Below are 26,217 nucleotides of genomic sequence, written 5' to 3'. Positions count from 1 at the left end.
TTATCAACTTTCTGCTGAAACCCACAGAAGGTTTTTTTTTTTTAAATGAGCCTGTGTTTGTGTCAGCTGAATTATGGCTTGTTCCCAGGTAACCCTTGGGGTGGACTGTACAATAGGACTCTTGGGGTGTTCCCCCCACTCATATTCCTCATCACTTTCTTCCACCTGTACTAATAGTGCAGCAACCTTCTCTTTCTTCATAAAGATCCCTGTAGCGAGCCGAGACTCTTTATCCTTCTCTATATATCAAAGAGATAGTTATGGCGTTCTCCTATGACAGTGCAAAAAATCGCATACTATTTATAAGTTGAAAAATATTCCTGCCATTTCAAAGTACTAGTATTGCATATGTTCTATTGTAGCAGTGCAAAGAATTAATTAATTGATTACCAATGACTAAATAAGAATAACATTTGAAGCTTAATAAAACTAATGCCTCGTACACACGAGCGGACTTTTCGACATCCAAACTCCGACGGACTGAGTCCGGCGGACTATCCGATCGTGTGTGGGCTGCAACGGACTTTAGCAAAGCTAAAGTCTGACGGACTTTAGAAATGAAGCATGCTTTAAATTTTCCCGACGGAACTCCGCCGGACCCGGTCCCCTTTGAAAAATCCGCTCGTGTGTGTGCTACTCCGACGGACTAAAACCGACGCTAGGGCAGCTATTGGCTACTGTCTATGAACTTCCTACGTCGAATCCAGTCGTACGTCATCACGTTCGACTCCGTCGGAGTTTGGTGTGATGGTGTGTGGTCAAGTCCGTTCGGTCGAAAAGTCCGCCAGAACTCCGTCGGAACTCCAGCGGAACTCCGGCGGAACTCCTTTGGAGGTCTGTCAGACTTAATTCCTCTCGTGTGTATGGGGCATTACAGTTGTGCAAAAAAGTGCAAAAAGTGCTTACGTGCTATAGTGCAAGTTATGTGCATCTAAAGCCTATCCAGCTTATATCATATTCATAACAACAAACATTTCAACAGTAAAAATAAGTAAAAGATATAAAATCCATGTCACAAGTTATTTGAAGTGAAAAAACAAAATGCGAAAACCAAGAAAGCAAAAAACAAAAAAATCCTAAAAAATTCCTTATCAAAAAGAGTTTTTTTATAAAGTCCTTTTTTCCAAAGATTCAATAAAGGTGACTTGTGCTCAATGCCTGGTGTATTCTGAGATTCAACCGGTGCGCAATCCGTGGGTAAAGCAAATTGCCGCACTCACCAGCTTCCCTGCCCCTGCAAGGGTTAAATCGCATCCACAGTGTGAGCGCCTGTGCCGCTATGTAAAGCTGGTCCAGTTGGTATTCAGTTCCTCATTTCCTCGTTTTTATATATGTAAAAAATATAGAACATCCATAGTACAGTACTGTTTTAAAATTAGCGCCTTTATTATCTTCAAAAGTGGCTACTCACAATTTCACCGATTAAAAACGTTCGTAAACAACACAATACACCGCCGCTGCCTTGCAGGAGAGAGTGTGAACGTTAGGCCACGCCCCGCGGGTTTCGTCATTGGACGTCGTCTGGAGCAGCCATCTTGGTGCACCTCTCTCTTGATATAGGGTGTAATGCCTGTACTGCGCATGCACGAGCGTAAAAACGCCATATTGGTATCTGGAATTTGACCTCACAACGGAGTCTTACATGTTACAGCATGCCAGCACGTACTGCATTACGCCCGCCCTCTTGTTCAACTCTTAGGCAGTATACACAGCGGCTTATTTTATACATATAGACGCGCGCGGCGGTGAAAAAAAAACAAACAATACAACGTATTATGCATAATGTATGTTGTTCTCCTCAAAATTTCTATAGATTAATTAGCCATGAGAAATAACACATTGATTTCCCTACTAGACATAGCTAAAAACTTCAGCAGAGATACATGAGTGAATATGGGGTCCCTAGAGGAAAATATATATATATAAAACCATATATTGGGGGAGTTAAAACCTTTTAAGAATGGAATGAAAAGGAGCATAAAAGTTTTTATAAAAAGCAACAATGTGTTAAATACAAAAAATGAAAAAATGAAAAATAAATAAAATTAAATAAAATTAAATTAAATAAAAAAATAAATAAAAAATTAAATAAAAAAGGTTTATTTGCATTCTGAAAGGAGAATTTTCCAAATTCCTATTAATATAGTGGTTTTTCCAAAAACCATAAAACCTGTCCTTTTGGTATAGCAGGCAATGTGGGTACGAATGTATTACGTTCGACCCAATTGAATACACTACTTTTGATCTAATGTGTATTTAGGCATACATGGGCATTGTTTTGAATATAAAAAATATATATAAAAAATATAAAAACATAGATGTTAGGGGATATGAGAAAAAAGGTTGGACATCTTCAATCTGATTCTCTGTAATGCTGGAAGGGGTATTTGTATAATTACTGGTACTTCATTATCTAAAGGGAGACCTCCCATTTTTTATAGGTACTGACATCCTATTGTAATAAGCCGTATGGATACGAATGTATTACATTCATTATAATTGGATGCATTACATTTTTTATGCAGTGTTTTGGATATGGCTGCCCAAAAGGCAAAGTTTTGGACATTTGGGCCTGTAGCAGGATAATGATTGCACAAGTGCTTTCTGAAGGCATAACTCAATTGGGAATAGGAACAGGGGAACGAGAGGGAGTTATATGTTTAATAATTAGTCAGAAAACAATTTAAATTCAAATCTATGTTCAAACCTGCCGGTTGAAGTGTATCTAAACAAAAAATCCACTTAGTTTCGTTTTGTGAAACTTTCACTCTTTTGTCCTCTCCTCTCCAATACCCCTTAATTTAATCTATTCTGTAAAAGGTCATGTGTCTGGGGTCTCGTCCATGGTAATCCCTAAAATGCCTGGAGACACTATGGTTATATCCTTTTTTGATGTTTTTGATATGCTCCCTTATCCTTATATGTAGCTGCTGTGTGGTCCTCCCCACACATTGCTTCCGGCAGGGGCATTCGATTACATAAGTGATGAAGGTACTGTTGCATGTGATGAGTTCATTGATCTTAAATTCTTTTCCGTTAGTGAAGGATGTGAACTGAGATTTCTTCTTACTGGTTTTAGTACTGGTTCTGCAGGGAAGACATTTTCCACACTTAAAAAACCCTTTCAGGTTTTCAAAGATCTTTATTTGTTTGGGTGGACCAATCACATTTTTTGCTAATCTATTTCTGAGAGTTGGTGTTCTCCTGTATATAAAGACAGTTTTTTTTGGTAGCACCGTTTTCAAGGTTTCATCTGATTGTAATCCAATCCAAAGACATGCAGATAGGTTAATTGGCTTCTGTCCAAAATTGGCCTTAGTATATGAATGGGGACCTTGGATTGTGGGCTCATTGAGGGTAGGGACTGATGTGAGTGTGCAATGTACAGGGATAAGGACAATTGTAGCCACTCACTCAGGTTGAACTGGATGGACTGGTGTCTTTATTCAACCTTGCTAACTATGAAACTATGAAGATGGGCCAGTGTTTTCTAAAAATGTGTTCTAGGGCCTTGTATAGTCGATTGTACCCTGTCAAAAACGCAACTTCCATTATTTTGTTGTTCTTTTGTTGTCGTTTGTTGGGTACCCCTTCTATTAATTTATTTCTTTCCATTTGGCTCACTTTTCTTTTCAGATCGTATAATTCCTTTGTTCTATAGCCCTTATCAGCAAATCGTTGTATAATGTCATTGGCTTGTTTGTCAAAATCTGCCTGATTGCTTCAGTTTCTGTTTATTCGCATCAGTTGCCCTTTGGGGATGTTATTTATCCATTTTGGATGGTGGCAACTATTAGTTGGGATGTACCCATTGCGATCCGTGGCCTTAAAATAGGTACGGGTACCTGCTTTACCATTTTGCTTAAAGATCTGTGAATCCAGGAAGTCTATACTTTGTATGTTCCAATTACCAGTAAAAGAAATGTCATATGCATTATGGCTAATTTCATCAAAAAAACTTTCTAGTTCTTCTACTGAACCTCTTCAGACAATAATAATATCATCAATGTACCTGCGGTACAGCTTTAAGTTCTTTCTGGGTACACTGAAAATTTGTTCATCCTCCCATCTGTTCAGGAAGAGGTTCGCCACACTGGGAGCATACTTTGCTCCCATGGCTACACCTTTGGTTTGAGTGTAATAAGTGCCCTGATACCAGAAGTATTTATGCGTCATTGCCAATTTGAGGCCTTCCACAATAAAATTGATTTGTTCTTGCTTGAGATCTGACTGCTGTTGTAATGCCCATTCAGTGCTACTTAAGGCATGTTCCTGCTTGATGTTAGTATATAATGAGTTGACATCGATAGTGACTAGTATATCCTCATCTTCTATAACCATATCTTTTAATTCTGCAATAAGCTGTTTGCTATCCTTTAAATATGATTTCCCCTCCACTACCAGGGGTTGTAGATAGCCATCAATGTAGGCCCCTTATCTGGAAAATAGGGACTCGATACCACTAATTATGGGTCTTCCCGGAGGATTCTTCTCATTCTTGTGTATTTTTGGTACATAATATATTACAGGAGTTCTTGCTGCTTTTGGGGTTAGATACTTTGCCTCCTTTTTATTTAATATTCCCTTGTTTTCACCTTTCTTGATGAATGTTCTCAGTCGTTTCTCATATTCTTTCTTCTGATTATTTTTTAGTTTTTTGTAAGTGTCCTTTACGGCCAATATTTTTTCCATTTCCTTTTTATAATCTTCTTTGTCCAATATTACTAGGCCTCCTCCCTTGTCTGCCGGACGTATTAAAATATTTTTCTTCTTTTCTAATTGTTTAATAGTTTTCCATAAGCCCCTTCTTTTTGTTTTCTTAATCTCCAGATCTTTAAGGTCTTTCTCCACCATTTTTTGAAGACCATTATACTTTCATTTTGTTGTACCTTCGGATTAAAGGTGGAATTGTTTCTGAGGTTAGAATGTTTATAAACACTGATTGGTTCTATTTTTTGTCCCTGTTCCTTCTTAGCAAAAAATTTCTTTATATTCAACTTTCGTGTAAATTTTTGTAGGTCTATATAAGCCTCAAACTTGTCCAATTCCTTTTCAGGGGCATATTTAAGACCCAAATCCAAAATTCTCAGTTCTTCTTCCTCAAATGTGACCTTACTCAAATTATATATTCCCTGTCCTACTGTTCTCTTCTTTTTTTTCTTGTTTCCTCCCCTCTTTCCTCTATTGCGTTTTCTCCTTCTCTTCTCGGTGTTCTCTGCATATTCTCCCTCCTTTCCTCCCATCTGGGTTCTGGGCGTTCGAAATGATTTCCTCTTGTATTCCCTTGTTGCGTCTACCTGGGATTCCAACCCCCATTGTACCAGGGGTTCCCCTGGTGTTGATTCCTTGTTGGGTAGCAAGGTAGTATTTTCTTTATCCTTCTCGTCTAGGATTTCCTCCTCTTCTCTCACCAGCCTGATCAATTCTGGGTAAGAAGGGGCCTCTTCAGTGCCTTTCAGGAGTAATCGGAGAGCAATAGGGTGATTTGGCCTAGCTCCTTGTACAGCCCGGTCCAACCTGATTTTGTCCACATCCCTGGGATCAATGCCCTTCTTCAAAATGATCTGGTGTAGGATCTTGTCTATACAGACAATGTAGGCTGACAGCTTCTCTCCTCTCATCTGATAGGTATGTTCAAACTGATAAATCAGATCAGATAGTTTCTCCACTCTCCCATAAACAGCATAAAGGGCTTTGATGTAATCCTTGGCTTCACAATCTGATTTTCCCCTTCTAAAGTTTCTGATGACATCGGCTGCTGGGGTCAACAGGCTTTCACTAATTCACCGTCTTCCCACTGGCCCTGGCACATTCCAGTCTTCTAGAGCTTGCATGGCCTGATCAATCCAAGTCTCGAATCCTTCCTCCCCTTCAGGTCTTGGCATCCGACCTGAGAAGGTCGGCAGCTTCCGATATCTCTCATTGGTGGACGTCTGGTGGATATGTACTATAATATCCACTAGACAGCTCATGTCCAGGTAGAAAGATGCAAGGGGCACAGGGCTTTCCCCGGTGGCCTGACACATGAGGTTTAGACTTTCTCCTATCAAGTTTCTCGCCATGGGACTCTCTGGTGTTGTACCAGGTGATTTCTCTTCTTCCTCCACTGACTCTTGTACTGGAATCACTTGACCATTGAGACCCTTTGTTAGGCTCACTGCTCCCTTTCTGAACTCCACTGGAGTGTACTCTTTCCATTCTAGGAGGATGTAAGTGAAATCCTCTTGCACGTCTTGTTTACGGTCCAAAAGGTAAGACCACTGGTCTGGCACCGCCCTCCTTATTATCTGCCACGCCTCTTTTTCAAACCACTGATCTCCTGGCAACCTCAGAACTGTGGTCCTCTCCAATTTACTCCCATATTCTTGGCTCCATTGGGTAGCTGACTGAGTACTGAGTCCATTCTGGTGCTATAGGGGTGTCCTCTAGAGAGGGGGGTTTGATTGCAGAGTGACAGCATCCCAGACAAGCCCTCACGTGTAGCACTGACCCCCAGAGGAGCTGCTGAAATTGATTTGGGCCTGCACTCTGTTAATGAATCCCCACTGACTTGACTCAGTCCCCTTGACACAGCTGTGGTGCAATGTGGAGTGTGTAATGAAATGGTGCGAGATAACCCCACAATACACAATACAATATAACACAATATACCTGTATTGGCTCTTCAGGATCCACTGACTCCATCTGCTGGGAGAAAACAATACTCCACACAATGGGGTACTTAACCAAAGTCTATTTTACTATAAGTATTGGCAAACAGGTGGTTACAATAATTGTGCTGCCGTCCCAACATAGAATGACAGAACAATGACTTTTAATATAACAATTATAAACAATATAATTACAAATGAGCTCCCCCTACTCTTATAGCTACGTGTGAGATCTCACTTAAAGTATTCAGTCTTTAGTCTTCTTGTCTTTGCTAGCAATGATAATTCCTTATAATTTGTAATCCAAGGGTTGAAGCAATTAAAGTTGAGATAAGGATGATCCTAGTGTTGCTTCCGTAATTATAATACAATACTTGAAATGCAATATTTAGTAGGGCTTATGCCTGCCTAGTGTAAGTTGCTATATTCCTACTCTGTGGGACTATGGATCCCAGCGAGGCCTGTATATAATTCTGACTAGGTGCAAAGTTTAGTAAACTGTGGGCTGCAACCCGCTTACCAACTGGATCGGAATCTCGGTATGGTAGCTCTGGTCTGGTGTTTGCAGCTTGCTTCTATGTCAGCTGGCTCCGTCACTCCGTTCTGTTCTGATAGGTGGACCTGGTCTTCCAATGCTCAAACGAGTGTCTCTGGATCTTCCCAATACAATCACTGTGTCTCTGGCACTTCAGGTCACTCACACAATCGAGCAGGGCTGCTTTCTGCAAGGGCAATAGGCCGCTTCCTCCGGGAGGCCTCCTCACAAGTCCTCACAGGTAGGCCATCTGTTCCCAAGAGACCTAAGAAGGCCCGCTCGGGGTCCTTTTATGTCCTACCCAGCATGCAGTGCAAGAGAGGGTGTCCATTGGTAGGTCACGTGGCATTCTGGGAGGTAGGTCAAATATCAAATTAAATAAATAGTCACTTGCCGTATTTAGTTCAATGCTCTGCAGCCAAACCCATCATCGTTCATACTAGACTTTGGCATCAGAAATCTGAACATCATATCGCCAATGACCACGGATATACCCAAGCAGTTCAATGATCCTATCGATAATATTATCACTCTACCATCTATTGTACCTGTGAATGAATCTACATCCTCTTTTGCCGCTCGTTCTTTTTCAGTGGTCACCCCCCTACCCTGCCCAAAAAGAAAACTCACAGACGAGGCAGGAGAGGGGGCAGACATAGACACAAAGAGGTGGGAAAAGTTGCGCAGACTATAAAAATATTTAATCTCTCCGACCACACCTTGTCAGCATCTGAACAATATTGGCACGTAGGCTCCCCTTTGCCCCTACCTCATCCCCCAACCCCTTTACCCTCTTTTTAGATCTGAATAGGTTCATTAGAAATATCACTATAAAACGGTATTTCAATATTAAAGCTAACAAAAAAGATAAAACAGCTCCTGATGATGCCAACACTCACATAGAATCTAGCACTTTAATAGAAAATATCCCCATTCTAGGACCAGCTGAACTTCAGGCCCTTGAACAGTTAGAAGATCTATATAATGATGATCTTGTTGAATCACTTACTCAACATTTACCCATTCAACATACGAGTTTTAAACCTAAATCCATGTTCTACCCCACCTTTTCAAAAGGACCATATGTTCAAACCTTTTACCAGGTGGTATATGCCGATATTCTTAGGCTGTGCCAACAATCCAACTCACATGCCCACTCATCATCCAATCTAGCAGAACATACCTCTCTCAAATCACTTACAGACAATAAAACCATAACTATCAGGCCAGCTAATAAGGGAGGGGGTATCGTAGTCCTAAACCATACTGACTATATGCAAGAAACCACCAGACTCTTATCAGACACCACCACTTACAAAAAAAACTCCTCAGAGACCCTCTACCAGACTTTATTTTAAAAGCTCATGAGATAATCGATGGAGCCGCTAAGGGTGGAATAGTCACAGCAGCTGAGGCGGCCTTTCTCAAACATGATTTTTACCAAAAACCATATTTTTACCATCTACCAAAGGTACATAAAAATCCTATACATCCCCCTGGAAGACCCATAGTGGTGGCTATGGAAAGCCTGACCAGCTATTTCTCTATTTACATTGACCACTTCCTTCAAAGTATAGTTCAAAATCTGCCATCTTATATTAAAGACAGCATCCATTTATTGACTGTTACAACACTACACCTGGGAACCGATGTATCGCTGACTTTCCCTGGATGTTGTCTCCCTATATACCTCTATCCCCCATGATATCGGACTACAAGCCATACAGTACTACCTTAATAATGAGCCACAACAGAACTTATTTCTATTGGAACGTCTAAAAAAAATTTTAACATATAACTACTTTGAATTCAAAGGGAACTTCTACATTCAAATACAGGGAACTGCCCCCAGCTACGCCAACTTGACGATGGGTCTTTGGGAACTACAACACATACAAACCAATAACCCACATGCTGCCAACATAATCTTCTACGGGCGTTATATAGTTTATATGGTTACCATCTGGGACAGCCCTGATACTCTCATTCCACCTTTTTTCCAACACTGCAACACTAATACGATGGGCCTTTCATTCACTTCAGTCACTGATAGTGAGAAATTGGCATTTCTAGACTTGGAACTTTTTCATCAGGAGAAAACCATCTGTGCTCAGAATTATATCAAATCCACCTCAGTAAATTCATATTTACATATTAACAGTTATCACCATCCACGATGGCTTAAAAACATCCCAAAAAGCCAGTTTTGTCGCCTGAAGCATAATTGCAAATAAATACAGGACTACGCTACCCATGGGCAAACGCAAAAAAAAAAAAAAAAAATTAGAGATAAGGGCTACCCCAACCAAATTATTGAGGACGCCTATCCACATTACCTCCACGACTATGCAAGTGAGACACTTTCCCCATTCTGTTGATACACATATCACCAATACTGTTCAAGCTGTTAGATTTGTCACCAAATTTCATAACAAATTCAGGTTAATGGAGAAAATCCTTAGTAGACATTGGTCTATTCTGCGGGAAGACCCGCACCTCAAACTTACCCTAAGTGACAAGCCATTGGTCACCTATAGACGGGCAAAAAATATAAAGTCCCAAAAAGCACCTAGTAAAACCAAAAGACTACATCTGCCTGCCAGTGCTCCCTCCACCTTTTTTAACATTAGAGGCATGTATCAATGCAGGAAACCCTTTGCCTTACCTGTGCCCATGTTACTCACAAACAAAAAGACATTTATCATAAAGAAAAAACAACATATTATTCCCGATTTTTTCAACTATGGTTCCGAATATGTAGTCTACTGCCTTACCTGCCCTTGCGGCCTACTATATGGCTCTCCGTAAAAGGTTCGGAGAACATCGCAACCTAGGGCAATGACAAACACAGTGTACCTAGACATTTTAAGGAATGTCACGAACAAACTTCAATAGGATTACACGTCTGGGTCATTGAGTCCATTCCACAGACTCTCCCAACCACAGAACGGTATAAGCGTCTGAGCGAAAGAGAGAATTATTGGATATATAAATTAGATACTTTATCTCCAGGAGGCTTAAATGAGGGTTTGAAATCAATATCCTTATTTGATCCAATTATATGCTGCCTCTCTACACTGTTATATTAACTCCTCTATGCCTCTGTTATATTTATTATTATTATTTTTATCTTTATTTATTTATATTTGTATATGTGTTTATATGTATACACATCGGTAAGTATAGTTTTGTATAGAGCGATATATATACATGTAGCACTGACCCCTGAAGGAGCTGCTGGTTTTATTTGGGCTTACCGTTACCTCACCTGCTTGCTTCTCCATCTCAGGGATCCCGTTAGAAAGTAGCCCAAAGAATATTAAATCCGACACTTAGTCCTTTTTCATAGATTTATTTAGGATAAGCACAAAGTCCTTCAATAGAGGGTCAAAGGGTTAAGGGGGAGTTCAGTCACCTTATAATTGAGGGTTAGAGGTATTGGTCAGATCCAGAGGACAAACAGCTCCACAGACTGGATCCAGCAACCACCGGATAAGCCTCTCTCACTTGACCTAGCAGCCAATGAGATGCTCAAACAAAGTCTCTGCCACAGACTTGTCGATTAAACTAAAGCATTCTTGAGAGATCTTGAGAGATTTAAAGAACTGCCATATAGTACCAGTTTTCTTTCAGCCGACCCGGCGATACTGTATGGGTGTTGATCCAGGTTGCATCCTCCAACTGGGTTTCCAGGCTCCTCCAGAGATACCAGCCTTGTGCTCGGTCCTCTCCTGGAAAAGTCCTCCCTTGGGTCCTCCAGTTTTCTTTGCCTCTCCCCACAGGCGAGACAGCACACGACCACCCCTCGATCAGTAGGCCCAAGACTCCTGGGCCTACTCTCTCAGTTGCAAAGCCTCGGGTCAGCTGGCCCCGAGACTCAGGATAATGCGACACACACCCCAGGCCAGGAGGTCGGGATAGTGAACCCCAGAAAGAGCTCCTCAAAAATGGCGTCTTTATCTTAAATAACCTCTCCCAGAATAAACAGCAGAGAAACCACTACCACTGAGCTATTTCTGAGCAAGACGTGGTATTCAATACATCCAGCTTGTTACATTTTTACACCTACCAGCGGTGACAGTGACACCCCCGGTCAAGTAGAAATTAGTGCAACCCAGCTGAACTGATACAAAAAACTGAACTTTTAGGAATAATTAGTCTGAGCCCAACTACAGCTTCAGACAACTAAATTTTGAAAAATAATAGCGTCTGCTCATTAGGAGTAGGAGCAGGGCGTTACATATATATATATATATATATATATATATATATATATATATGTGTGTGTGTACGTATATACGTGTGTATGCATGTGCACACGCTTCAACGCGGTTCTTTGTCTCATTTGACATCTCCTTTTGTGTGAACATGCCCTAGCAACGGTTGACAGGCACTTTGCTGTCTGTCACGTGCACATGTACTACATACAAATATATTATTATTGTTGTTATTCCATTCCCTTCCCATATACACATATATATGTATTAGTATGTGCATGTTCTTTTTCCTCTTGATCAAATGTTATCTTTTTTGCTTATACTCCCTCCACTTCTTTCCCCCACTTTTCTTTTGTCCTACCATACCTTTCCCCACTAAGCCCTTCTCTTTTCCCTTCCCCACCCCCCCAAAAAAACACCCCCCTATTCCTTCCTCCACCCCACCACTAGATTTGTCCCATGCAGCTATTGGTTTAAGTACCATTTAATTTTATCTTAGCTTAACTTTAATCGTATCTTAGCATAATTCATATCCTTATCTCCTGATCCACATATACATTCACCTGTGCCTGTATGCTACAGTGTGTATTAGCGAGTATATATATATATATATATATATATATATATATATATATATATATATATAAAATTAACTACAGTTTATATAAAAATGTTCCACTCTCTACACTAATGTTTGGAATAAGTATAATCATCCTGCATTTTGTATATCCCTCTTTAGACTTTATATAGATGTTATATACACTTTAAACATATAGTACAATTTATTACAATATAGCCTATCCTTTCTATTACTGACAATTTCATTTATTCATTCATTCAGATTTCCTGACCCACTGTTTTTTTCTCATGTAAAGATAGTAAGTATATAGTACATAATTTCAGGGCAGTGATATATCTAATTGTATTCAGTTAACTTAATCTATTCTAGCCCTTTTGTATATAATTGTTCCCTTTTATAGTCTACTAATATTACCCTATTCTTGAGTTGATATTTTAATTTAGTTATTCTTATTCTGTAATCTAACTAATTCTTCTATTTTAACATGTCTATTTTAATATATTACCCTCGCATATATGTGTGTAGGTTTTGCATGTTTACATAAATAGACACATGCCGCACCATAGATTCCCTAAGGGCCGTCCAGCACACCACTATTGATATCTATTCTTGTCTCCATGGCTATCCTGCACGTCATCCCCCTGGTCCAGCCCTTTCATCTGGCCTGACCTTACGACTCCTTCCCTCTCTCATCCTATATCTTCCCACAAGTAAGATGGCTATGGACAAAGCCTGATGAAGGAGCACGCATGCTCCGAAGCGCCGATCACCTAACCCTGTTCCCTGGAAGTGAAATCCACCACGACACAGCAGAGCAACATCCAGCGTCCATCGTCTGTGTTCCAGCTGCCTGGAAGTGCTGGGAACCCGCAGCACCATCGGCTACCTGACAGACGAAAGACGCTGGGGCCTCTTCCTAACAGCTCAAGAGACCCATATCACCCAGGAGATATGGATGGGTCAACTTCTATATACAAGCTTGTACCCCACTACTCTATTGTAAGTGTTTTTAATCTGCAAGTAATAAATCCGTTTTAATCAATTGCTGCACTTAGAGGGCATCGTCTCTCTTCTTTCATTTATAGCTTTTTTTAACCTGACATTAATTTATTTATACTTTGCTCACTTGTATATGCAATCAAAATTGACCAGAAAGGAAGACCGTGACAAGGGTTGGAACAAGTTATAACACTACCTCATAGGGCTTAATTAGTTGCAAAATTATGTTTTTATATTAAAAGAACCAATTCCAACTGGGCTTGTACACTTAGATGAATATTTATATCTACATGCCCCTTATTTCTCTTAATTTAATGAGAGCAACTCAAGGCCCTGGCTGTTAGACTTTAGAGGTCACCTGAAGTCGGACAGTTTGCCAAATGTCTAACACCAATCCAACCCAATCTGTTCCCTAAATGAGCATAACAATATCACACAGCACAACCTTAAAGTGGTTTTAAACCCTTACAAACCACTTTGACCTACAGGTAAGCCTAGATTAAGGCTTACCTGTAGGTCCAAGAAATATCTCCCAAACCTATATGGTTTAGGAGACATTTTCCCGAAGACGGGCACCGCTGTCTATGGCGCATGCGCCGTAGACAGCGGCGCGCAGGCGCACTGAGCGTGGCATCATCAATGACGAAGATGCCGTGCAATGCTCCCGTGCGCATGCGCAGGAGTGACATCATCGCGGCTTCGCCGAATGACAGCTGGCGGAGCTGTGAGACCCCATGAGAAGATGGATGCGCCGGACTACAGGGGACAGCAGTGACTTTGTTGGCTCCTGTGTCAGGTAAGTGACACATAATGGGCTACTATGCGATGCATAGTAGTCCATTATGCTTTGCCTTTGCAGGGAATGAAAGAGGAAGTAAACTCATCAGGGTTTACTTCCTCTTTAAGTTAAAGTACAACTAAAGGTTCCTTCATGACAGTTTAAAAAAGTACAAAATCCAGTTACTGTGGGATGTATATATCTTATAATTTAAACAAATAACTTCCTATGCCAAGTTAAACAAATAACTTCCTGAGTGAATCAAATCCTCCTTCTTTTGTATCACTCACTCCCCCTCCTAGACACTGCAGATCACGCTGGAAGAATTTCAGTAATAGAAGCAATGTTGTCAATCCAGAAATCAGTGGGCAGGACTAGGTGTGTCCAAGTGTTTATTTACAGGCTTGTAAAACAGAAGTTTTAATGCTGATAACCATGCCCCCTGCAACATTTTTTTTTATCCCACAGTTATACAAGAAGGCACAACCTACATGAGATTGACTGCTCTGCTCCAAATTCAAAAGCAGTGAAGCCTTGTTCCCATCCCATCAAAGAAAGCTACATGAGGTGGACTTCACTGGCAGGACAAATAGGTATTTGTGGGAATTTGGAGAGGGGGACCAAGATAAACCTGCAAGATCTTTGCTTGCTTAAGAAGTTAGAACTGGAAATTCTTTTTCCAATGCAGACAGAAAAAAATTGCCTTTGGTTACTAATAGGTTTTATGGCTGTTGTAGTAACTGCTTTGTGCATCGGTTGTTTAGAACATCCCTTTTAAGTTAAGGTAGAAGTGACCATTGTTGGTGGGGGTAACCTTTTGACATAATCTGCTAGCAGCCAGAACATATTGGTAGAATATGGCACATTCTAGCCTCCCTTTATGCTGTCCTCCAGAGATGATGGATCTAGGCACCTGTCAACACTGCATACCCCACAAACGCCAATCTATGTCCTCTAAAGCCATTGGGTGGCCACTACAGGTGTAACTCCCATGCAGGCACACAGGATTTACATCACTCTGGCCCATTCACAGCATCTGTAAGATATGTTGAACAGTGTTCACATAAAATAAATAAATGTTAAGGCAAAGAGGAAGAAGAAAGTTTATTAATCCCACTTTAGGACACCATTACCATTGTGCAATGTATTAGCAGAATCCATATTAAATCCGATCTGCTCAAATTGTCCAACTTATGTTTATCAAATTCTAAGTATATTTTACTTGATTATAGTTTTCTGTTACTATCTGTTTCTAAGTTAAAAAGTGTTAACCGTATAGCACAGACAAAGTTACATCTGCTATGCTGTTCTTTGAAAGTACACGCATAAAAAATGTATGTGTCCTTGCATTATTTATCCTGTAATGAATAGAATTTTAGAGCAATCTTCTTCACACAACCAGACTAACACAGTTGCTGTTCCCGTGGGTGCACTGTGACTCGGTTAACTAAGATGCACAGCCATTTTTATACTGAAGAGCTAAGAAAGAACAAATTAAGCTTTTCTTTTTTTATTTTACAAAGAAACAATGTGATGCTACACACCAATAATAAAAGGAATACTGATATTAAAACCATAAACCAGGGGAAAACGTCTAGCCTGCAGTGTTAAATGTTCACAAGCTACATCTAATATCTTAAAGAGTAATCTATTAGGGATGAAGTACTCCAGCAAATATAATTTTTTTAATAGTAAACTGCATAAGTACATGTGATTTGATGACTAAAATAACTTCCCAAAAGCTGTAAGCTTGTACTAATTCTACTTTGAGTATAATATGTTTGCCATGGGTTGCTTATGTATTTGCCTGTAATGATCTTACTAGCTATTGATTATTTACATGTTTTTTTGATTGTTATTATCTCTATAGACCCCAGTACCCTACGCACATCTTCTCTAGAAGAATGAATTTATTTATATTCCATAAACCCATCCAGGGGTCCTTCACTTTGAATGTATGGTATTTGTGGGCAATATTGGATTGTCATATTTCCATTTACATTGCGATATGTATTAACTTTTTATTACCTTTTTGAATACAATTTATTGATTTTTTTACCATCATTACTCTACTTAATGCCTAAAAAATCCCAGTGGGGGTATTTTATTTCCCTCTGTAAACTAATAAGGGACGTGGCAGTCATTTGGACTTTCCTGCACTAAGCATTTATTTTTGACTACGCGTGTACTAATGGCCATCCTTTTCATCCTATTGTATCTTAGTATATAAAATATGTTTTTGTTGTAGATATTAATCACTAGAATTTTTATGTATTTGCATTATCTGTGTTACCTTGGTCATAGCATTTATTTAGCATCATGCTATGATAAACTAAACAATTGAAACCACTAGTTCTCAGGCCACTTTAAAAAAAACCCTAATGGATCTATTATAGACAGACAAACCATTTATGTATAAAAGTAAGTAAATTTTATTTAAAGATATAAAAAATTGTGAGATACAAAAGAACAATCGTGACCTGATTAAAAGTTGAAATACATGGTACCCACAATTGCAACGGTATGTGAGCCCACTGGGGATCTTTCTTCGCTATACTGATCATGTGTCGATAAATTTGATGCCATAGTTTCAGTTTCGTTTTTCCTACATTGTAGCACACCCACTCACACGATAGTAAATATACAACCCCTGGGGTGATGCAGTTAACATAATGTCAAGACCGGAAAAACTCACCATTAGGGAGAATAATATTTTTGCATGTGTCTATGTATTTGTAATAACTGCAGTGCCCACAGGGGAATGTGCCCCTGTATTTGGTTTTGCTGGTGTTTGCACCTTTGAATTCACTATGGACCAGTTTGTCTCGTTATGATGAAGCACTTCTATAGGTAATAAGCGGATAATCAGTGATCAGGGGGGCAAGGGTAGCATCCATAGATATAAGATGCTAATGTTTGTTTAGAATATTTCTTACTTGTTTGTGTTGATAGGAATATTTAGTAATGACTCTAGTCATATCATTTTTCTGAATCTTTCTATGGGAGAACAATAACTGGGTACGTGTCTTATTTTTTGCCTTTTTATAGACCTTTTTGAGAATATTGTTGGAATAACCTTGGGCACGTAATCTTATTCATAATATTAAAGCTTAATTTTCAAAGAGAGTATCACTGGAACAGTTATGCCTTGCCCTTATGTATTGTCCATAAGGAATGTAAGATAACAGTGGTTTTGGGTGGAAGCTGGATGCTTCCAAAATTGTATTACCTGCAGTTGATTTGTGAAATAATTTGCTGTATAAGTACCCATCCAGGTAACTATGTATGGTTAAATCCAAAAAAGTTATGGCTGATGCATTGTAGGTAATTGTAAACTTCAAATTAAGCATATTATTACCATTAATATATTCCAAAAATTGGTCAAGAAGTGAAACATCCATCCCATAAGATCAGTATACCATCTATGTACCGATACCATGCTAGCGCATGGCTCGTATACTTAGCTGCTAGATCTTCCACAAAGAATCTACATTCCCTCTCCCCCCCGGTACAGGTTGGCATATGAGGGCGCATAAGATGTGCCCATAGCCACACCCTGCACCTGGAGGTAGTGGGAATCAAGGAAAGAAAAAACGTTATGCTTCAAAATGAACTCCAAGGATGCCAGAATGAATTCAATCCATGTATGGTCAAACTGGCTCTGCCTAAAAAGTGTCTGTCAAATTGCTGCAAATCAACTGCAGGTAATACAATCTTGGAAGCATCCAGCTTCCACCCAAAACCACAGTTATCTTCCTTTCCTTATGGAAAATACATACAGGCAAGGCATAACTGTTCCAGTGATACTCTCTTTAAAAATGAAACCTTAATATTACGAACCAGACTACATGCCCGAGGTTATTCCAACAATATTCTCAAAAAGGACTATAAAAAGGCAAAAAATAAGGGGGTGTCTATAGTATGCCTGTAAAGTGGCACATTTCTGAGGGAAAAATTGTCTTTTAAATAGACTATTTAAGGCTGTTCGTGTGTTCTTACAAATTTTTTGCCTGTTCGGTATGTTCTGTGTGAACCGAACTATGGCGTGTTCGGCTCATCCCTAATGATCAGTATAGAGAAAAAGATCCCTCCTTGCCCCTGGGCAGACACAGCCCACTGTTGCATAGTGGGGTCACCCAAAGGGTGAAGTTTTTGGCACTGGATCACATTTATACCAACCCTAGAGGGGGTGATTTCAACAAATCACTATTGCAAAGTGAACTTAAATGGACTTTCCATCTGCAAGCCACTAAGACACCAGGCCTCAATGAGGCCTTTCATTTCAAACCGTATTTGGCTGGATTTGAATCGGGAGTTTGTGAGTGGGATCTTTGACTCACAAATAAGACCCCACACCCCAAGGCATATTCCTTTACTTAGCATAGTCTCTCTTTATAGAACATACTTTATTCTGTTTCCATTTCATCCTCCTGCTGATTAATTGGTTTATTTTATATTGTAATTTTTTTATTTATTTTTTGTTTTTTTGGCTTTTTGATTCACAACTATTTGCCAGTATCAGCCATTGATTTCCTTCTGTGTAATTTTATGTATCTCCACTAGATGTCATCATGTCTGCTTTATTATTACTGCAGTCTCTTTGTTATTTTATTGCTAGGGATTGGTGGATTCTCACAGACCGGAAGCAATACTCTGACCCCTGAAAGCCACTCGTGCGTCGGTGGCGTGATGACGCGGGACGTGAACCACCCCAGGACAGGCTTGCACTACTCGCAATCGCGCCGAAGGACTCAGTGGGAGTGGGATGGCGTCCAGACCTGCACTTTGACTTTCCCACACAGGGTCCAGCTATTTTGCCTTTGCAATCACCACCTCTGTTGGCTAATGGCTTCCACACTCACTTTTATCTACCTGCACTTAAGGCAATTACCTTAGTGCAAGGGGGAAGCTGGTTGTGTTCATCAAGCATATTGAAAGGTAATGTACCCATTTGCATCTTTACATTAGGACGTATACGCTCTAGCTGATGCTAAAATCAAAATGGGGCATAGTTCAGTTGTTCTTGCCTCATATACACTCAGATATTTATATTGACTGCAGCATACCTTTGATTTATTTACACAGATTTTATGGTCCACTATTAGCAGGAGCTCCATGCTCTACAGCTATGAGTTCTTGTAGCGAAGCACTTGTTGCCAAATTCCCTGATTTTCCTGAATCCAACCCAGGGTCAATAAGCTCTCGCTTTCCACATGAGGGATTCACCACCATTCCCATCCATTCCTCAGACATATGTAAATGTACAGCTATTCACTCACATTGTATATAATGGAAACTGTATATAATACATATATCATCTTCACTTTCTTATATTGTAAATTAACTATTGTACTCTTTTGTAAAATATATGTAAAATATTAATATTATACATTTTCTTATTCTATATTCTTATATAGAACTGTTATTTGTCTGTAACATGTAAGGTGTCTACGCCAGTATGCATCACCACTAGGTCCGTTCACTTCCAGCACAGTGCGCTCACATACTGTTGCAATTTTGGGTACCATGTATTTCAACTTTTAATCAAGTCACCATTGTTCTTATGTATTTTGCAATTTTTTGTATCTTTAAATAAAATTTACTTACTTTTATACATACATACTTGGGCTGTCTATAATATATCCATTAAGGGTTTTTCACAGTGCCCTGAGCGCTAGTGGTTTCAATTGTTTTATATTTCTGGATCAGTCAGACTAAAGCCGCGTACACACGGGCGGACTGTCTGTCCAACTTAGTCCGCTGAAACACATTTCAGAGGACAGTCCACTCGTGTGTGGGCTTCAGCGGACTTTTTCAGCGGACAGTCTGGCGGACTAAGTCTTTCGGAATTTCCGTAATATTGTCCGTCCAACTTTGGTTTCAGCGGACAGTCCGCTCGTGAGTAGGCAAGTTGGACGGACTAAGTATGGCGCATGCTCAGAAAGGATTTACACGGCCGAAGGTTGCATTGCAGTGTATTGGACGTCATATTTCTAGTCCCGTCGTACGTGCTGTACACGTCATCACGCAAGCTTTCAACGGTCTGTTCAGCGTGTGTGGTCAAGTCCGTTCATTCAAAAGTAGGACGGACTGTCCGTCGGATTGTCTGACGGACTTAGTTGGCCAGACAGTCCGCCCGTGTGTACGCGGCTTAAGTGATCTGCTGTACACACCAATCCCTCCTCCCCTTGTTGCTATAATAAATGATGATGTCACACTGATCAATAATAATAAAAATAACTACAGTGAGAAGTTTATTTGGATTTGAGTGATTACATTGTTAGAAGACCATTTTGAACACAATGCCAACATTTGGAATTGGGTAAGGGGGAGGAAAATGAAAAAGCTGCAGTATAGCCATAGCAAAGCAGGAAAAATATTTTTCCCCTTTTTTTAAATTACTGCTAGAGGTGATCTGATGCACAATTCTCTTCACCGGAGACCTAAAAATGGTTTCAGTTGCTTTAACACCAAAAATAGTTTTCTGTTTTAGTTTTAAATAGAGCAGTGGCCACCTGTGTCCCCTTTACAGAGATTTACTCTTTTTTTTCCTTGGATGACCACTGTCCTTAGGGAAAATCCAAAATTTTGAGTTATCAACAAAACGGGAAAAGAGGGAACTTATCCAATGAGGACATTTCCTTCACTTTAGATGTCCTTGCATTACCTGTTTTGTCTTGAGACTGGAAGTAAGGGGGGCACGGATAACAAAAAAAGGACAAAAAAATTGAAACAAATTAGTTTAAGCCCTTGTACACACGGTCGGACATTCCGATGGACAATGTCCAATAGGACCGTGTTGTCAGATAATCCGACAGTGTGTGGGCTCCATCGAACTGTTTCCGTCGAAGTATCCGATGGACCAAGTTTTCCAGCTGGGCTATAAAATTTTCTGACAACATGATCCGATCGGACTTTGTCCAATCATGTGTAGAGAATTCCGATCGGACAAAGTGCCACGCATGCTCAGATCAAATTCCTAGACCAAAGCTATTGGCTACTAGCCTGAACGTAGTCCCGTCCTAACTACATAACGTCATCACGTTAAGTACGATTGGATTTTCTGACAACTTTGTCCGACTGTGTGTATGCAACAGTTTCGGACAAAATCCGTCAGGCAAAATCCGTCGGACAAAATCCGACGGATTTGTTTGTCAGAATGTCCGACTGTGTGTACAAGGGCTTAGACACACTCTATGAAAAATAATATACTGTGGGCCAGGTGACAGTGCTGTATGCCTTTCCTAAATACACAAGTGACTTTCAGTTGAAATGTTACATTTTACATCAGCACAATGATAAAATTAATGTTATTCTTTAGAGACCTGAGGCAATGACAGATCCATACCAAATTTTCTTTCAAAGATAAAAGTGAATATTTATATAGGTGGAAGTAGAAAGAGACATTCGGGGGCTTGGGAGTCACAACTTATCTAAAGATGACAGTGGTGGGTATCATCCAGGCCTATAATAGACCGAAGAGGAAAAATTGGTTATAGTCAAGTTATAGTTGTAACCAAACAAAAAAAAGGGGCTAAAGAGCACAGTTCGCTATATATGGCACCACATCCTAATATTAAACTGTAGCAAAACAAAATAAATGGTTATGTGGACTTTACAATGCCAACCATAACCCCAAGGAAGATAGGAAAAACACAAATGTCTAAAAACACATAATTTTATTACAATATCATTAAAAAATTGTAAGATATAACATTTAGGGGTTAATTTACTAAGAAATACCCCCCCACCCCAAAGCACTTTTCCCTATGTTGATGGGGACAAGGGCCTCTTCCCAACAACCCTGGGCTGTGGTTGTTGGGGTCTGCTGGCTGGGGGCTTTATCAGGATCTGGAAGCCCCTTTTAACAAGGGGGCCCTCAGATCCCGCCTCCCCATGTGCATGGATAGGTATATCATACCTCTACCCATTCAATAAAAAAGTATAAAAATTTAAAAACCACAAAAGACAGTTTTTGTCAATTGTTTTATTTATTCTTATTGTGTCAAATTCTGAATCTCCCATCATTCACCAGTACCAGTCTTCCACTCCCATATTAAAAAAGATAATTTTCCCAACCCTCACTCAGCAGCAGAAGAAAACCTCTGATTGGTCAAAACAATCAGTCACGTTTCTGTTGTAACGGAATTTGGATCCCAAATTCGTCAACGAATTTTGGATTTGTACAAAACGAACCGCAAATGTCTAATAACAACCATGATCAACCTTTTTGGTGATCAGAACTGCTCGCTCCAAACCCATAAAAAGTTAAATTGCAGGATTATCATGAGCAAAAACAGACAAAATTAAAACAAAATCCAAAAAGGCAGTGCACAAACAAAATCGACACACACTTATGTTTGGAATTAGCAGGAAGCTTCCTTTTCATATAAGCCTTTACATAAACTAGATTAAGATTAGCAGTTGTAAAGTCTCACATGTGAGATTTAGAAGTAACTAGAACAACATAAAGGTCTGCTGAGGCACACAGACTCTTCAAAAATGGAAGAATGCATCAGCATATATATCTGTACATGTATGCCTCAAGTACTCACACCTGTTCCTCAGGAACACACACTCTTTAACCACTTTAGCCCCGGATCAATTTTCAGCCTAAGGACCAGAGGTCTTTTTACAATTTCGCACTGCACTGATTTAACTGGTAATTGCGCGGTCATGCAATGTTGTACCCAAACAAAATTTGCGTCCTTTTCTTCCCACAGATAGAGCTTTCTTTTTATGGTATTTGATTGCCTCTGCGATTTTTACTTTTTGCGATATAAATGGAAAAAGACTGAAAATTTTGAGAAAAAAATATATTTTCTACTTTTTGTTATAAGAAAAATCGAATAAACTCAATTTTAGTCATACATTTAGGGCAAAATTTATTCAGCCACATGTCTTTAGTAAAAAAAATGTCAATAAGCGTATATTTATTGGTTTGCGCAAAAGTTATAGCGTCTACAAACTAGAGTACATTTTCTGGAATTTACACAGCTTTTCATTTATGACTGCCTCATTTCTTGAGGTGCTAAAATGGCAGGGCAGTACAACCCCCCCCCCCCCAAATGACCCCATTTTGGAAGGTAGACACCCCAAGGAAATTGCTGAGGGGCATGTTGAGCCCATTAAATAATTTTTTTTTGTCCCAGGTGATTGAATAATGACACAAAAAAAAAAAAAAAGTTGACAAAAATGATATATTGCTCACACACGCCATAGTTATATGTGGAATTGCACCCCAAAATATATTCTGCTGCTTCTCCTGAGTATGAGGATACCACATATGTGGGACTTTTTGGGAGTCTAGCCGCGTACAGAACCCCGAAAACCAATCACTGCCTTCAGGGTTTCTAAGGGTGCAAATTATTGATTTCACTCCTCACTACCTATCACAGTTTCGAAGGCCATAAAATGCCAAAATAGCACAAAACCCCCCCAAATGACCCCATTTTGGAAAGTAGATACCCCAAGCTATTTACTGAGAGGCATGTTGAGTCCATGAAATATTTTATATTTTGCCACAAGTTGCAGGAATAAAAAAAAAATTTTTTGCACAGTTGTCACTAAATGATATATTGCTCACACATGCTATGGGCATAAGTGAAATTACACCCCAAAATAAATTCTGCTGCTTCTCCCGAGTACGGGGATACCACATGTGGGGGACTTTTTGGGAGCCTAGCCACGTACGGGACCCCGAAAACCAAGCACTGCCTTCCGGATTTAAATATAAAACGCTACCAAAAAAAACTGTTGGCGATCACAGGGATCAGGCCTGACTCTGCGATTGCTGTAGTTATGTGTTTAGTGTTTTGTAAGTGACCATGATCGATCGATACTGCACTTGGGTGGGCTGGGCGGAGGGGCAAAACGCAGGTGCTAGCAGGTATCTGGGCTGATCCCGCTAACAATGCGTTTTTTTGGAACCCTAAACTGCTGGGGACGCTAGTATAGATCTGATCAGATCAGATATTGATCTGTTCAGATTCTATACCACTACGGGAGGTTTATGCTTTGCGCGTGGGTGTTAGCGGTACTGGCACTAACCTAGTGCTGCCTGGGGCAACGCAGACCCTGACCCTAAAACCTAATTGATATCACCCACTGGGTGATCAGGGGGTTAAACCTTTATTGGGTAATCAATGGTGGGTGCCCTGATGCTATAAAAAGCAAACTAACTAACCAGAGTCACCAGTAACACTTATACGGTGATCACTGGTGAAAGGGTTAACTAGGGGCAATCAGGGGGTTCAAATTTTTATTAGATAGTATATGGGGGTCCCTGGCGCTATATAAAAACCTGACGGGGAACCTAAATAACTAACTGGCTAACCAGCATCACCAGTGACACTTATACGGTGATCGCTGGTGAAAGGGTTAACTAGGGGCAATCAGGGGGTTAAAACCATTATTGGGTAGTATATCGGGGTACCTAGCGCTATAAAAACCTGGCGGTGAACCTAAAAAAATAACTAGCTACCTAGCGACACTACCGACACTAACGCAGCGATCAGAAAAATGATCGCTTAGTGACACTGGCAAAAGGGGGTGAAAGGGTTAACTAGGGGCAATCAGGGGGTTAAAACCCTTATTGGGTAGTATATCGGGGTACCTAGCGCTATAAAAACCTGTCGGTAAACCTACAAAAATAACTAGCTACCTAGCGACACTAGCGACACTAATGCAGCGATCAGAAAAATGATCGCTTAGTGACACTGGCAAAAGGAGGTGAAAGGGTTAATTAGGAGCAATCAGGGGGTTAAAACCATTATTGGGTAGTATATCGGGGTACCTAGCGCTATAAAAACATGGCGGTGAACCTAAAAAAATAACTAGCTACTTAGCGGCACCAGTGACACTAATGCAGCGATCAGAAAAACGATTGCTTAGTGACACTGGCAAAAGGGGGTAAAAAGGGTTAACTCTAGGGGCAATCAGGGGGTTAAACCTTTATTGGGGGGTGGTAGGGGGCTACCCTGGACCTAACACTAACTGCCCTGACACTTTTTACTTTTACAACTGACACTGAATGCAGTGATCAGTAAATAAATGATCACTGCAATCAGTGACACTGTGACTGGGAGGTGGGGCGGGGGGGGGGGATCGGGGGGTGATTGGGGGGGGGCTGTGTGCCTATGTGTGCCTACATGTCAGTGTAGTGTTACTTTCAGTCTTCTCCGCGTAGTCCGGTCAAAAAGACCGCCCCGAGGAGAATGACATCACTTCCTCCCTGCCTGTGTTTACTATACACAGCGGGAGGAAGCTTCTCATTCGCCAGGAGCAATCGAGAGGGGATGGCCAGAAACCAATGGCCGTCCCCTCATCCTCCTGAAGCAAACCGGACCGCCGCATCCAGCGAGAGGGGGTCCGATCGGACCCCCCACCCGCTGGAAGGCAAGCACGTACATGTACGTGCTTGTGCCTGTACATGCCATTGTGATGACGTACATTGGCATGGGGCGGTCCTTAAGTGGTTAAAAATGGAAGAATGCATCACCATATATATATCTGGCAGGGTAAACCTAAAAATAACAAATGTCCAAGGCTCTGTCCATGATCAGTGATACCAAAAATCTAAAAATTAAACTTGTATGTTGTTGGGCATGTGGAGGGTACAAAACAGGAAATTACAACTTTGTGAAGGCTGCTTCACACACATTGTTGACAAAGCACATTCATCATTAGTGATGGCCGAACGGTTCGCCCGGCGGTCGTTTCGCGGCGAATTTCCGACATTCGCGGTCCGCACGTTCGAACGCCTTTTTCCGTCGTTCGCCGCGGCGGACTTACGTGTTTAATGTATACAAGAACTTTAACCTTTGGTGACACGTTTATCATGTGATACAGGACAGCCAATTGAGACATGACAGCACATGGACACTTGTACATTCCCCCTAACCTATAAATACACCCGATCCGGTGGCCATTTTACATTCTTTCTTCTGTTACGATAGGGACAGGTTCCTGTGTGGAGTAGGGAGAGATAAACCACTAGCTATTTGGTACACAAAAGTTCTTTTCAGGACTGGTATAGGTGTTAGGTGTTGATAGGTTTGCTGTGCTGCTGATTCTTGCAGCAGCCTGAGTGTCTTTTGTTAGTTTAGAGAAAGGGAAAGGACGGTGTATGCTACAGGGACAGCCAGATTAGTCTTTCATCATCATCATCATCATCATCATCATTAGCTGTTACTATCAAGGTCCACAAAAGAGCTGTTCCAGTAACCACTAATCGTTCTCTTTTTTTGCCAATTTGTATAGGGACAGGAAGGAAGCAGTGTTGTCAGGCAGTGAGGGTAATTTTAAAGACTTGCTGTTATTATTAGTTCCACAAAGGTTCTTTTCAGGACTGGTATCAGTGGTACAGTAATAGGCTTGTACATGTATAATATTCTTTCTTCCAAATATAGAAAGGATATTATACTTGACTGCTGCCCTTCTGCTGCAGTCTGCTAAAC

Source organism: Lithobates pipiens, unplaced genomic scaffold, assembly GCF_037356315.1.
Source record: "Lithobates pipiens isolate NorthernLeopardFrog02 unplaced genomic scaffold, aLitPip1_a1.2 Scaffold_8, whole genome shotgun sequence".
NCBI lineage: Eukaryota > Metazoa > Chordata > Amphibia > Anura > Ranidae > Lithobates > Lithobates pipiens.
The sequence above is the reverse complement of the archived record's forward strand: the minus strand, read 5'-3'. Positions refer to the sequence as shown.